Genomic DNA, 13,859 nt, shown 5'->3' with positions numbered 1-13,859 from the left:
GCTTCTTGGAAAAGATTGAATTAAAAAAATCATAGTCGAAAATTTTCAGCTACACATAGAGGAATGTGTGTCTTAATTAGGAAATCTGAATTTTTCTCATTTATCCAATACAGCAAGACAAACAACAACAGCAACAACAAAAAAAACAAAAAAAAACAATGATGCTTATTGATACTGAAGTCTTCAGTAATTAAGCCTTGGCTTTGGAGTTAATTTCTAGCTTCATTTTTTAAGCATTGACATCACTCATACATGCTAAAAAATTTCCCAATGCACATACTCCACTGTTTAATGGTCAATTGCAACTGTAAATGTGAATCTCTGCATTCAACCCATCCTAGTTACAAGGTGGACAGTGGGGTGCCAGCAAGTGGAGAACAGTACAGGGCCCACAGTGGTCCACTTTTATAGCCAGTCTGGAGACTTGAACAGGTGGTGGCCTCTAACCTCTGCCTCTGCCTACTAGGCCACCACTCCCCAGAAAACTGGTTTGGCTCGAAATAAGACATTTCATATTTTAAAGAACACAATCAGTATAGTTATTTTTGAACATGAAAGCCCTTGTGATTCATACCCATTTTATGGAATTTTACCCAGGTATAATAAAGTCCTAAGTTACAAACAAACTGGGTATTAAGTTCAGTGTTGATATGCTACCTCTTAAGTGAGTCTGACATACAGTACCATGATTAAATACAAATAATGTTATGGTGTCATTTTGTTATTAATAATTTGTCCATTAAGGCAGTGTGGAGAAATTACAAATTCAAACCATTCAATGCGTGCAAAGAATTATTTTCTTGCTAAAAACTCACAAATTGTATTTAATGGCAGAAGTGGTTACCTAATGTTGCAGTGGTTTTGTAATAAATGAGCTGCTTGCTCCAGAGCAGGGCTAAATAAATGCTCTGAGCTCATTCAGTTTTGGGCCTTATCGCATTAAAGTATTGTACTTAATATTTAATTATCACAATGTCCAGGTTTTATCAGTGGGCCTAAACCAGATTAAATGGGATGTAATTATCATATTTGATTCTGTATTGTTCATAGATTACTATGTAAATTTGATACAATGCCCCTAGTTTAACTACCGGTGCAATCTTCCAGGAAAACACATCAAGCTAGTAAATGAGTTTACAGAGATGTTAATGAATTAAAATTTCCCCTTCAGAATTTTTACTGTATATAGTTTAACACCAGCTCACCAGGTTCAGTTGCTCTTTTCTTTTTGTCTTTACTCAAGTGTGTGCGTTTGTCCTTTCGCTGACCCTGTAGCTTTGCTCTGTTTTGCCACTCTCTTCATTTGTTGATGTACACTTTGTTGTGTTTGTGTTCGAATGGATGGTCAAGGCCGGTTGTAGGTATGCTGGTCTTTTATTACCAAAGGCTAACCGCCATTACACAATGCACTCACTTCCACATACAATCACCTGCTGAACACCTGAGGCACTCTTCTATACATTTTCAGTAACCGTATCTGGAGGCAGCAACCCCTTGCGGCAGCATCAGTCACAACACACTTATTGCCAAAAGTGTTGGCTCACCTGCCTTGACTCTCATATGATTTTAATAGACATCACATTCTTCATCAAATGAGTTCAATATGACGTTGACCCACCCTTTGCAGCCATAACAGCATCTACTCTTCTGGGAAGGCTTCCCACAAGGTTTAGGAGTGTGTTTATTTGAAATTTTGACCATTCCTTCAGAAGCACATTTGTGCGGTCAGACATTGACGTTGGACTGTTCTTGAGTTGATCTGAAGGCTACATAAAGTTTGGCGGTGTGTAGCAATCGACTCTACAGAGAGTTGCAGACCTTTGCGCACTATGCGCCTCAGCATCCCCTGACCCCACTCAGTCAATTTACGGGGTCTACTACTTCATGGCTGAGTTGCTGTCATTCCCAATCGCTTCCACTTTGTTATGATACCACTGACAGTTGACTGTGGAATATTTAGGAGTATACTACTACTAAACTTGTTGCAAAGGTGGCATCATATTATAGTACCACGCTGGAATTCACTGAGCTCCTCAGAGCAACCCATTCTTTCACAAATGTTTGTAGAAAAAGTCTGCATGCCTCGGTGCTTGGTTTTTATACACCTCTTGCCATGGAAGTGGTTGGAACCACTGATTTCAATTATTTGGATGGATGAGTCAGTACTTTTCGCAATGTAGTGTTATTTTTTTTTCACACCCACGATGTAGTAACTGTATGTAGTGACAGTCATTACTCGCTGTTGAAGATAGTCACCATAATAACCCCGAGTGACTAAAACTGTCCACACATCAAGGTAGAAAAGTGCATTTTCATTGCTTTCACTAGATTAAGGCTGTGTCATCCTGAAACTGACACTCATGAACAGATATGTCTGCTTATTTGCATATGAAAACAGTTTGTACCACAACTAAATAAATACAACAGTTTAAAAAAAGTGCAGTTTTACTAAAGTAAGAATTGAGACATTCGTGAGTGAAGCAGAGAAAATGTGTATCATATTTGTGTTAAATGTGTTTTATTTGGGGGTCACAGTTCTCAGTGTTTATGAATGGGGGAAAAACTAATCGAATCGATCAACTCTCAGAGGAAGACTTGTAGAAAAGGGCCCCTTGGAGTTTAAAATGAAATGGTCATATTGCAGACAACAAATATGCATATCAGCCGGCCCATTTAGAGACATTCATCAGACCTTTTGTTACACTGTTTATTTTGAAGCTGACAATTATATACAGCTGGGCACATAACTTGAAAACGACAATACCTGATACCTCTATACCTTTAATGATACCTAATACCTCACCTAATTGGTTGAAATGTGACTGGTAAGATTAATCATCTGGATTAAAATTTATGTAATCATGCATATTTGCTGTTGGTATAGCTACATTCAGGAGTCTTTTCTCTTTAAATATAAAAATGCATTTTGGGGTGGGAACTTTAAGTAGACATCTGCAGCCAGAGAGGCCAAGCTAAAGAAAATATTTAGTCATGTACCATAAATGTATGTTGGAAAAAATGGAGGTTTGTGGAATTTGACACCGAGATGTTAGGTGAGGGCTAAGGCTAAGATTTGTCCTGGCACAACTTGCAGATGTGGATTGGGATGTGGATACTACGGAGTACAGGACCAATGACATGGGCCCTCTGAGTTTTTTTAAAAAAAGTTTTTCAACTGTTGTTGCTTTGTGCAGTGTCTTACAGACAGGCTATAAGTGTGCAAGGGGGAGTCTGATTGGCTCATCGCAAATAGACCTCAAGTAACATATGTCAGCCATGTGAGAGTACCATCAGGAGACAAATATGCAAATTCCAATATCCTTACACAACAAATCTGAAGAAACACCAAATTTTTAATATTTCTTTTCTCTGCTTAGTCCATTGGAGTCTGTTTTATTGTTCTATTGTGAGTCTACAGCATGTGTCTGGAGAATATTTTTTGACCTGTTTGATGGCTCTCTCGATGTGTTGCACCTGTGAGCAGTCTTGTATCTCACTGATAATGAAAAAAGGGGGGAGACAAGGAGAGATGGATGGAGAGTGTTGTGGAGACAAAGTGCGAGTGAATGAGTCATGCCTTTATTTGATATTGATGACCCATTGGTTCAGAAGTGCGCGCCATAATCTTAGTGGCGAGGGAAAGCATTTGACACGCTCAGGACATCCTTTGGTTCCTGCCTGCTTCAATTAAGTTCCTGCTGTTTGTAGCTTTTGAGCCTGTGGCTCCACTAATCTGATGTGTGTCTGTGTGGGAGACTAAATTAGTGCTTGCATATCTGTGTTTGTGTGTGTGTTTTGTACACATTTTTGCATGCTGATAAAACCAGTGCTGCTGATGTATTTATACTAATTCTTTTCAAGGAGTTTTTCTTTTTTTTTTTTTTTTTTTTTTTTTTACTGTTAAAGTTTTTATTTTAATTCTTAACAAATGATCAATACAACATAATTTTCAATCACTTTAATAAAAAGAAGCAAAAAGAAGAAAATCGTATATAATCTGCCCCTCTCACACAAATAATTAAGCCAATAATAAATTTATTTAACTATTAAAATGTAACTAAAAACAGACCAACATGCTGCTGATTTCCAACAGATACTTCATTTTTTTACTTTTCATTATTTACACACAGAGCAAAACGGAACAAAACAAATGAACTTCATTATATTTTCATATCATAGCATCTAACATTTGTTAAACACAATAATTAATTTTGTTTCTTTAGTTTCTGTATTTAGTTTTCCATAAACTGACACTGAATCACATGTTTGTTCTGAGTTATATTTATCTCACATCCCTTTAAATGATTATGGCTTTGTCCTTTTAAAAATCTTTTTTGTATATTTTTCAGTAAACATTTCCTTGTACATTCAAAAGACTTTAATTAGCTATATCATCCAATTTTTATAACTAACTTTAAAAATAATGGACTGGATGGATCTTTATATCTGCTTCAACCAATGATTCTTATTGCTATTTTTTTTTATAAAAAGAAAACTGAATAAATGTAGGTTTTACACGTAGTTTCCTAAATTTCAATGCAATAAGTCAGATATGGAACAATAAAAGAACTATAAAATAGATATAGTGCATTATTGTCCAATGAATATTTTACTTTATGCAACATAAGTTTTTGCCATTTTTATTTTTATACCATTAATATGTGACTTTCATGAAATATATATTTACAAATCCAGTTGTTGTCTTTAATCCACTTTCCAGATCAATGTTAAAGTCCCCACATAGAAACTGACACTTATTACAGATCCTGTCAAACAACTAAGTGATTTTATCAGTAAACAAGTCAACACAGGAGCCCGGTGCTCTATAAACACAACTGATTCTAAGCTTTTTTTCACTAAAGATTTCCACTGTAATAATTTGCACAATATTCTTGATAACAGTTGTCATCTTGCCAACAATATTACATCTGAAATTTGCACATATATACAGAGAAACCCCTTCACCTTTTCTATTGTTCCTATTTAAATAAAACATCTCATATCCATCCATCTGAACATCAGCCACATAATAATGTTCCTTCCATCAATACCTCATCATTAAATTGTGACTCAATGTAATGTTTGCATTTACATATAAAAGGTTTTTGTCTGTGCCTTTTCAGAATTATACATTTTGTAATCTATTTCATCATGTACATTTATAACTGTCCATGTGTATATGCAACTTTTATTTGTTTCCACTCTAAGCTGTCAGATGCTTTAACACCATTTTGTCTTCCACTGATCAATGTCTCCTTTTCCAGTTCTTTCAGTTCTCTTATCTTAGGCTGAGACCCTTCTTGTTCTTTAATCTAAACATTTTTTACGTTTCAAATCCATGTACACTACCGTTCAAAAGTTTGGGGTCACTTCCCTATTGAATCCCATGGCAAAGTTACCCCAAACTTTTGAACAGTAGTGTAGCTATGTGTTTTTTTCTGTTTCCTTTACATCCTGGCATCTCTGACAATAAATTCTTTTCTGTTAAATATTCATTTATTTCCACATTGGTACCGCTCAGGTTTTCCACTTACATTGTTCTTCTGCTTTCTGCTGACGCATATTACAGTGATGGTTGGCTTTGCTATCTCTGTCTTTCTTGGTAGTGTGTGATAAATACTGTAGATATTGCATTACTTTAAATATTTATGTTCTTTGTGTGCAGATAATTCATTACTTGTTCCAATATCCACCCATTCTCTTTCTGGAGCATCTTTTGCTGAATCCAAATTTGCAGTAGCATGGGCATAAGTTTTAGGTTGGGTTTGCAGACCAGTTGGCACCAGATCCTCTCTTATTTTGTACTGGTTTAGTTCATCCATCCTTTGTTCTAGTACAGATATCTCACTTTCTTTCTCTTTCAGCAGTGCATTGTGCTTTCATTTCCTCCACCAACCCAATCATTCACTCCTGCTGAGATGCTAGCTTTGTCAGTTCACCTGAAGTGGAGAGATCTTTTAATCTCCTCCAGATCATCTGTCGTTGCCATTTCCCTGCTCCTTTCACCAGCCTTTCTGCTTGGCATCCCTTCCACCCCGGTGAGCTGCTGCTGAGTGGTAGATGGCTAACTGCTGTTAGCTCCTGGCCCTGATGGAAGGTTAGCCTGGTGGCTACTGGTGGAGCCTGGTAGCTACTGGTTGAAACTGGGCCTGGTGGCAGTTGGTGGAGCCTGGTAGCTGCTGATTGAAACTGGGCCTGGTGGCAGTTGGTGGAGCCTGGTAGTTGCTGGTTGAAACTGGGCCTGGTGGCTGTTGGTGGAGCCTGGTAGTTGCTGGTTGAAACTGGGCCTGGTGGCTGCTGGTGGAACGAGCTGCTCAGCTCTGTTTCTCGTCTAATAGGCTGCTCAGAGGAATACAGCAGATTTAGTAATTAAATAGTTAAATTAATTCAATGCACAAACTTTCTTCCTTTTGTAGATTTGCCAGTAACAATTAGTTGCAGCACAGATGTATTTATTTATTTTTTAATCAGCATTTGACCAAATGAAAGACAAAACTGTTGAGTGCTTCAGCACAAACTGCTACTCTATGATCATATATCAATATGTTTAATTGTGCCTATGACTGCTGTTTTGTTTAATATGATGCTGTGTTTATTAGCTTGATATAAATTTTTATGAAAAAAACGACATGCAGTAAGAGGAAAACTAACTTCATTACTTAGTTTATTTTGTGATGCGACTTCTTGTATAGCAGTGATGATGGAGGTTTCTTAAAGTGAAGATGAAATATGCTATAAAACAAGAGTCATGCTCATGAAAGAGAAACTTGTAATGCTGACAAAGTAGCATTTCAGCAGTGCAAAATTCTCTAACCTAGTTCATGAATGTCTTATTCCAGTAGCCCACTTCCTGCCCGTATTTTCTGGTTCCAAAACACATTTATCTCACCTATTTCTACATTTATTTAACCTCTAGATGGATGGATAATAGAACAAATGGATGTACTGTATATAGATAAATATATAATAAAACATTTCAAAGTTTTTTTTCCTAGTTTTCTCACCTGCTACTGCCTTATTCAGCTCAAAGTGGTCCACTGGGCCCATATGTCAAAAATCAAACTCTTTCATTTATATGTCAGAATACAGAGCTAGCGAAGTCTTATTGGTTTACATTTACTGCTCCTGTAACAGCCTTAACACATACTGGATTGTGTTTCACTCCCACTCTGTGATTTTTAAGGTTAAACTGGATTCAGATTTTCTGCTTGCTCTGTTTGGCTGTGTTACAGAGAGCAGACAGCTGACCACAGGAAATGCCACACTCTGTTCTTTGCCGCACTTCTGGCCAGACGTGATGTCCTCCTTAAGTAGAAGGACACAGCTTTTTCCATTTCATTAACAGTGGCTAGTGGACACCATGGCCTGTTTTCAGCCCTTTAATGCCATATGTATCATAGTTTACACATACAGTTTCTGACACCTTTTGCATCACTTTATGGTAAAAACGTGTCTCAAAAACTGTTGTGTACACTGATACTTCTGCGCTCTGGTGGACACAATCATAATACAATAATGCACTGGAATAATTTTGTCATATCACATGTTAAATGGTAGACACATACAAAGTAATTTAATGTTGTTTATTTTTTGTTACAATTTAGCAAAAAAAAAAAAAAAAGACTTAAAAATTTGAATTTTCTCCCCAATTTCTTTCTTGGGTTAGACTTTAAATGTTAAAGCTTGAGAAAGTTGGACCTTTGCCTGAGCACTCCATGGAGAAGTTTCAAAAGACTTGGCAACAATTTTTGCAAACATTTCAGCATTTGTAATAAATTCCCTGAGCGATGTTCAATCAGACTGGTTCCATTTGCTTGTTGGGCTGGACTTATGGTGGATTCCTGCAGTATGGGATGGTGGCTGGGACAAAGGAAGGATTACTTGTAGTTCATTATTGTCTTTTTTTCTCCTCAAAGTTTTCATGTGTGTACCATGTTTTACTTCTACACGAAGGAAGTGTTTGTTTTCTTTTAGGCGTGCCTGTTTAGTTATATGCAGCTGTTTTGTCCTCTTTGTCCAAGTTTAAATGTTCTGAAAGAGATTTTGATTCAAACTTCTTTTTTTTTTCAACATTTATCAATTGAAGTGAAATTCCTCCATTTTGAAAATAGCTATTTTGCATTCTAGGGACATACCAAGGGTGTATTATTCTATCCGATATAAGAATCTAAATTATTTTTATTATCCAAACATGCAGTCTTATTAATGATGTCCTGGAAAATGCAGCTTCACACTAAAATATGTATTGTGCTATTGAGAAAAGGGTGAGAGAGAAGACATATGAGATGGAATGTTTGAAACATTGGATGTCATTCATCTAATAATTAAATAACTGGTATTTGATTTCAAAGTATTTTACTAACAGTTCAACTTGATATAAGTACTTCATAGCAGCAGAGTTGCTCATGAAAGGAGGTTACTCCTTTGTCTGCTGGTAACTTTTTTCTTTTGAGCTCTGTCTTTTGCCTGAGGGAGGAAGTTCAAAGACACATGTCCAGGGTGGGTTGGTTGGAGATGATCTTGCTTGAGTGCAACTTGGCCCAGACGTGGAACAGCTGATCAAAGGTGAGTAGTTTGCAGCCAGTGATTCTTTCAGTTTAGTGAATGATACGTTACAGCCACTGCATGTCCTGTTTGTCTGCTGCACTGTACAAGACAGTGATGGATGATGTGAGTAAGAGCTCTATAACAGCAGAGTAGAGCTGGATCAGCTCTGCTTGTGGCAGGTTGAGCTTCTTTCACTGCTTCAGGAGGAACGTCCTATCTCCAAGCGTCTGATTTTGAAATTTATGCTAATGTCTCATCCTTGGAGATGGCTGTGTCAACAGACTTAAATGATTGTGGTTAAATGGTTAAATGGATGTGTGCGTGTGGGAATAGTATACTTCCCTTGAAGCCCATTTAAGTTGTTAACATTTAGCTTCAGGCAGATGTACCATTCTACTTCCTGTCTATATCAAATCTTCCTTTTTTTGGACTTAACTGCACTTTGAAGCACTTTTAAAAGGAGATGTGGAATATCTGCTCAAAACCTACAGAATGGAGCAAATTTTAGTTTCAAATGTTTATTTCCAACTGCTGTAATTAAAATGTTTTTTGTAATTGTATGACATGAGATGCCGTAGCAACCTTGATGTCTCATTAATAAATGTTAAAACACATGTGGGCTCTACTTTCCTTTAGAAAGACAATATTGTAATGTTCCATTAACATTAAAATATTTAACTGTGGCACTCATGTAATTAAAATGCTAGAGAATAAAGAAAAGACCTGTAAGATGAATGAATTGTAATGGGGTATGTTAAGGAAATATGTTAAAATACCAGAGGAAGCTTGATCCCCTGTAAAAGATTCCTATTTTGACTGAAGTGACACACAGATGCTGGACAATTGGTAGTAACAGGACCAAGGTGGTCCCTCTCTTTGATCCCACTGTTAGATTTCCAGAATCAGCCAAAGGTTCTGTTTGTCAGCTGTATGTGGGCCATAAGCTTACCGTGTCTTGTAGGCGGCTGGTCTTCCCCTCTCTGTCAGATAAAAGATAAAACTGGTGTTGGTTGCATGGGCCAGAAAAATGCTAAGACTCTTTGAGTTGATCTTTGATTTCAACTACAGAAACAGGTGGTAAATATTAAAACCTTTGCATAACTGGTTTCTGCAAATGTATTGATGTATGGAGAGTGGCAGTTTTGAGCTTGGTATTATCTTAGTATTATCTTATTGCAATATAACACAACATGAATAACAAAGGCTAAAACTTTGTAAAGAAAATGGACAACAAAAATACAGCTACAAAAATGACAGACAGATACTGAAGAGCAACAAACAGACAAATGCAAAATATGGGTAAAAACCCCAAAAGAGGTCAACATGAAGCTCAATCACTGTTAGCTGGAAGAGCTTTTTTTTACCTGAACATTCTAGTTAAAGCCAAGAAAAGGATGCTGGTGTGAGCTCTGTCACAGTCCACGTCATAAAGGGTGACTATATCATCCAGAGTGTACACTATGATCTAGCAGGGGGTTGGCTTTTGTTTTTAGGTTGGATAGGACCAGTCTTTTAAAAACTTTCATGGTGACAAGTTATAGACTGGTGTAACTTAATTTGATGTGGTTTTCCCTTTAAGACAGTGATAGGAAAAATGATAATATGCAGTATGGAAAACAAATGTACAAGAAAGTATGAAACAGAAAATATATAACCCGATTTTGTTCTAAGATAAAGAGAACTTGTGAGAAAAGATTGAACCTATTTAGTCTCCCTGTCATTTTGGTTTTAATGCATCCTTTATTCCTTTTCTTACTTTTCAGGGGCTCTATTGTTGTACTAAGCACTATGTACAACAGAAGTAGGTTGTTTTAGTAAGACAAGCAGAGATTAAGCAAGGTGCCATTCCTAACATTTACCATAACATCCATGTTTCACATATCAAGGCAGAGATTGGGTTTGCTAACTTAGTTTTTTTGTTTTTTTGTCATGCAAGTAATCATTTGTTTAAACAGTTTGTAGCTTAAACAGTCTGCAGTATACAGTCATTATTTTCTCATTACATAATTGTTGGAACATTAGATTTCAATGAGGAACGGATTAAATGGAACCGTGGTAATGGGAAGGAATTTGACTCACTTTTAGTCTTTGGATGGCTAAAAGCAAAAAAAAAAAAAAAAGCATTAAATGGCTTGTAATCCGGCTAAACAAATAGTAATAAAAAACAAAAAATATTGTGGTCTGGAGCAGTTTCTTATTTGTTACTTAAACATAGCTGAAAGAACTAACCATGTTTTTCTTTTTTTCTCTCAACACTACATCATTCTTAGCTTCTGCATGTTTATTTTTGGTGCTCAGCCATCCCTGCAGTGGCAGTTCATTTAAAATAAAAACTGCCCTTGGCAACGAGTACTCTAGCACAGGTGCTGAAAGTACCATACTGCTTCTAAACCTCATGGTCTCCCACATAATCTGTAACTATCTTCACGTTAGTTGTAGCCCTTATCACTTGTCGGAAATCTAGGCAGTGAGTGTCATTGAGTCCTTCATGACTCCTACAATGCCTCTACCAGAAAGAGGTCCCAAAGACCAGACAGTCGACTTTTATTTTATCTCACCACTCCTCCTGCTGCCACTCCTCTCTCACTTTATCTACAGCTTTCAGGGTCAGCTGGCTAGACAGACAATTAGGCTGTCATTCATAGGAACACCGACACTATGTACTGTACTTATGCATATGTGGGTGTGTATGTGTGTCAATGTATCAAGGGAGCAGAAGGACACGAGCATTATTTTTAGGCTTCCATTATCTTGTAATCTTGTTATGTAAGCTTGAATTTTTAAATTTGATCATGTTTTAATACTGTTCTTATCCAATTTTCTTTCTTTTTCCTTTTTTCTTTTGGTTTTAATGTTATGCGTCTTGTATTCTGTGAAGCACTTTGAATCGTTGAATTGTGCTATACAAATAAACTTGCCTTGTAATCAAGCAGATCTGAACTATAGCTGTATAGATGCAAGATGGTAAAGATGCAGCTTTCCTTTTATAGAGGAGAGGACTGGGACAGGGAAGATGGGAAAAAAACATGACAGCAAGGATATTAATATGCTGCATGCTGTATTGATACTGTTGATTTTATGTACTCATACAGACATGCACACATTTAAGCATCCTTTCATTTAGTTTTCCCCTTCTCTCCACTCTCATCTGTAAGTAAAGAGAAATAACAATGGCATTGGCAGAAAGGAGAAAGGTAAATTTAGAAAAAAGGATCACCCCCTTCCTCCCCTGAAACAATTCAGGCAAACAAATGAGTGAGATAAGATATGATGGTATATGTGAGAGGGAGATTTTTGAAAGAATTTACACTCCTGCTTGAATTGACAATTATCTGCTAGATGAAATTGGAATTGGGGTTGTAGAAGTGGTGGTGATCTTTTTCGCAGGAAAGCCCTGATGCAAATATTTGGATAATTTACATGAACTCTTTATACCCTTTCTGCTTCATCCAGGATTTAATAGTCTACTTCTTGCAGCTTTCTTAAAATTGGAGGGAAATGGGATAATAGTATTTTGAGAGCATGAGATGGGTTGGGGGTGTCAGAGAAGGAAGAGACAGATGGGGAATAGAACTATGGGAAAATTCAAACCTAAATTTTCAAGCTATAAGCATATTTAAAGTTACAGTTTCTTCTCGCCAGTGGCTGATGGTACTTGTTTTGAGTGTGTACATTGTCCCCCTGCTAACTAAAAAGAAGTGGGGCAAGCACCAAAGCAAAGAGACACAGGGCATGATAATGTCAGCGGAAAAAAGTGGAGAACAACAAAAAAGTCCATCTGATAGGAAATAGTGCATGGCATGGAAACAATTTGGCAAGATAAATATGCAAAGGTGACTCTTCATGTATTTCCGTCTTCAATTATTTCAAGGGCATACAGGTTTAAGATTGCTACTTACTTGGAAAGTGCCGATAAATCAGAGGCTGTCCCTCAAACGAGTTCAGTTTCCACCAACGTGCACGCAAGCAAACACACTCAATCATTGTCACAAATGCAATTGTCTGACGAAGCCAGGGGAAGAAACCTAGTTCCTATTCAACGTGTTTCTTTGCTCTCTGTCTCCTCATTGGCTCAGTGTGATTAATGGGCCTTCCCTACCACACAGCCAGTCTGTGTGTGTCTATTTGCATGTGCATGAGATGGACCAACACTGATATATTAAATAGTACATTATGTGCAACTGCTAAAAGGGCAGTTTTGTTTTCTTACCACTTTTCCATACTGTTTCAAAGTACAACAACATAGTAAGTTTGAGAAGAATAGTGAGGTAAAATCAGAATTCAGTCTTTACTAAATTATACATTTTAGGCCACTAAATTGTAGGGCCAGAAATATCTTCTATCTTCTGCTTGGCTCTCAACAGTGGAAACACAAGGCCTGCGTGAAGACAGTAATTTTTACTGAGGATGCTGCAGTTGGGGAAACAAAAATGGGCACAATTCACATTGTCTTTATAGAAACACTTCAACTGACTATGTAAAGGTAGAGTTGGTAACAGTATTATTCAGTGACTGCTATGTGTTGTTTATACATCCAGTTTGAATGAATATGAGCACCTAAACTACTGAGGTGACAGTGGCTCATGTTCTCATATATGTTCATTCCAATCACCAGAACATTGGCGGTTCTCCCCTGTTGTTCCTTGGGCAAGACACTTCACCCTATTGCCTCCAGTGTCAGCATCACTGGTGTATGAATGTTTATGAATGTTTCGGTGGTGCTTGGAGAGGCTGTTAGCGGGCTGTGAAGTGGCTGCCACGTTTCTGTCAGTCTGCCCCAAGACAGCTGTGGCTACACGTCGCTTATTGCCAAGTATAACTGAGGAGTGAATGAATAATAGACTTAATGTAAAGCACTTTGAATGCCTTTTTAAAAAGGGCTATATAAATCTAATCCTCTATTATTAGTATTATTACTATTATTATTATTGTTATGTGCAGGACAATTACAAAGCAGATTTTTTATGCAGCTCTACATTAAAATAACATTTTATCTTTGAACGGCTTTAACGTTGTTAGTTGCATTGACTTGTACAGTTGGTTCTGTCTTTCCAGAATGTAAATAAAGCCTATCTTGGCTTGATGTTTTCCAGCAAATGTACAAAATCAGATATTTTCCACACAAGCCTTTAATCATTCAGTATGGAGAAAAAAATAAGAGCAATTTTTCTGTTTTATTGTAAATGTTTTTATAGTCTCTTTGTATTATTTCATTGTTTTATTTTGGTGTGAAGCACTTTGGTCAACCGTGTTGTTTGACAAGTGCTATGTAAACAAAACTGAGTTGGAGTAACCTTGTAGCTACCACTTAG

Source organism: Melanotaenia boesemani, chromosome 11 (genome assembly GCF_017639745.1).
Source record: "Melanotaenia boesemani isolate fMelBoe1 chromosome 11, fMelBoe1.pri, whole genome shotgun sequence".
NCBI classification, from domain to species: domain Eukaryota; kingdom Metazoa; phylum Chordata; class Actinopteri; order Atheriniformes; family Melanotaeniidae; genus Melanotaenia; species Melanotaenia boesemani.
The sequence above is the reverse complement of the archived record's forward strand: the minus strand, read 5'-3'. Positions refer to the sequence as shown.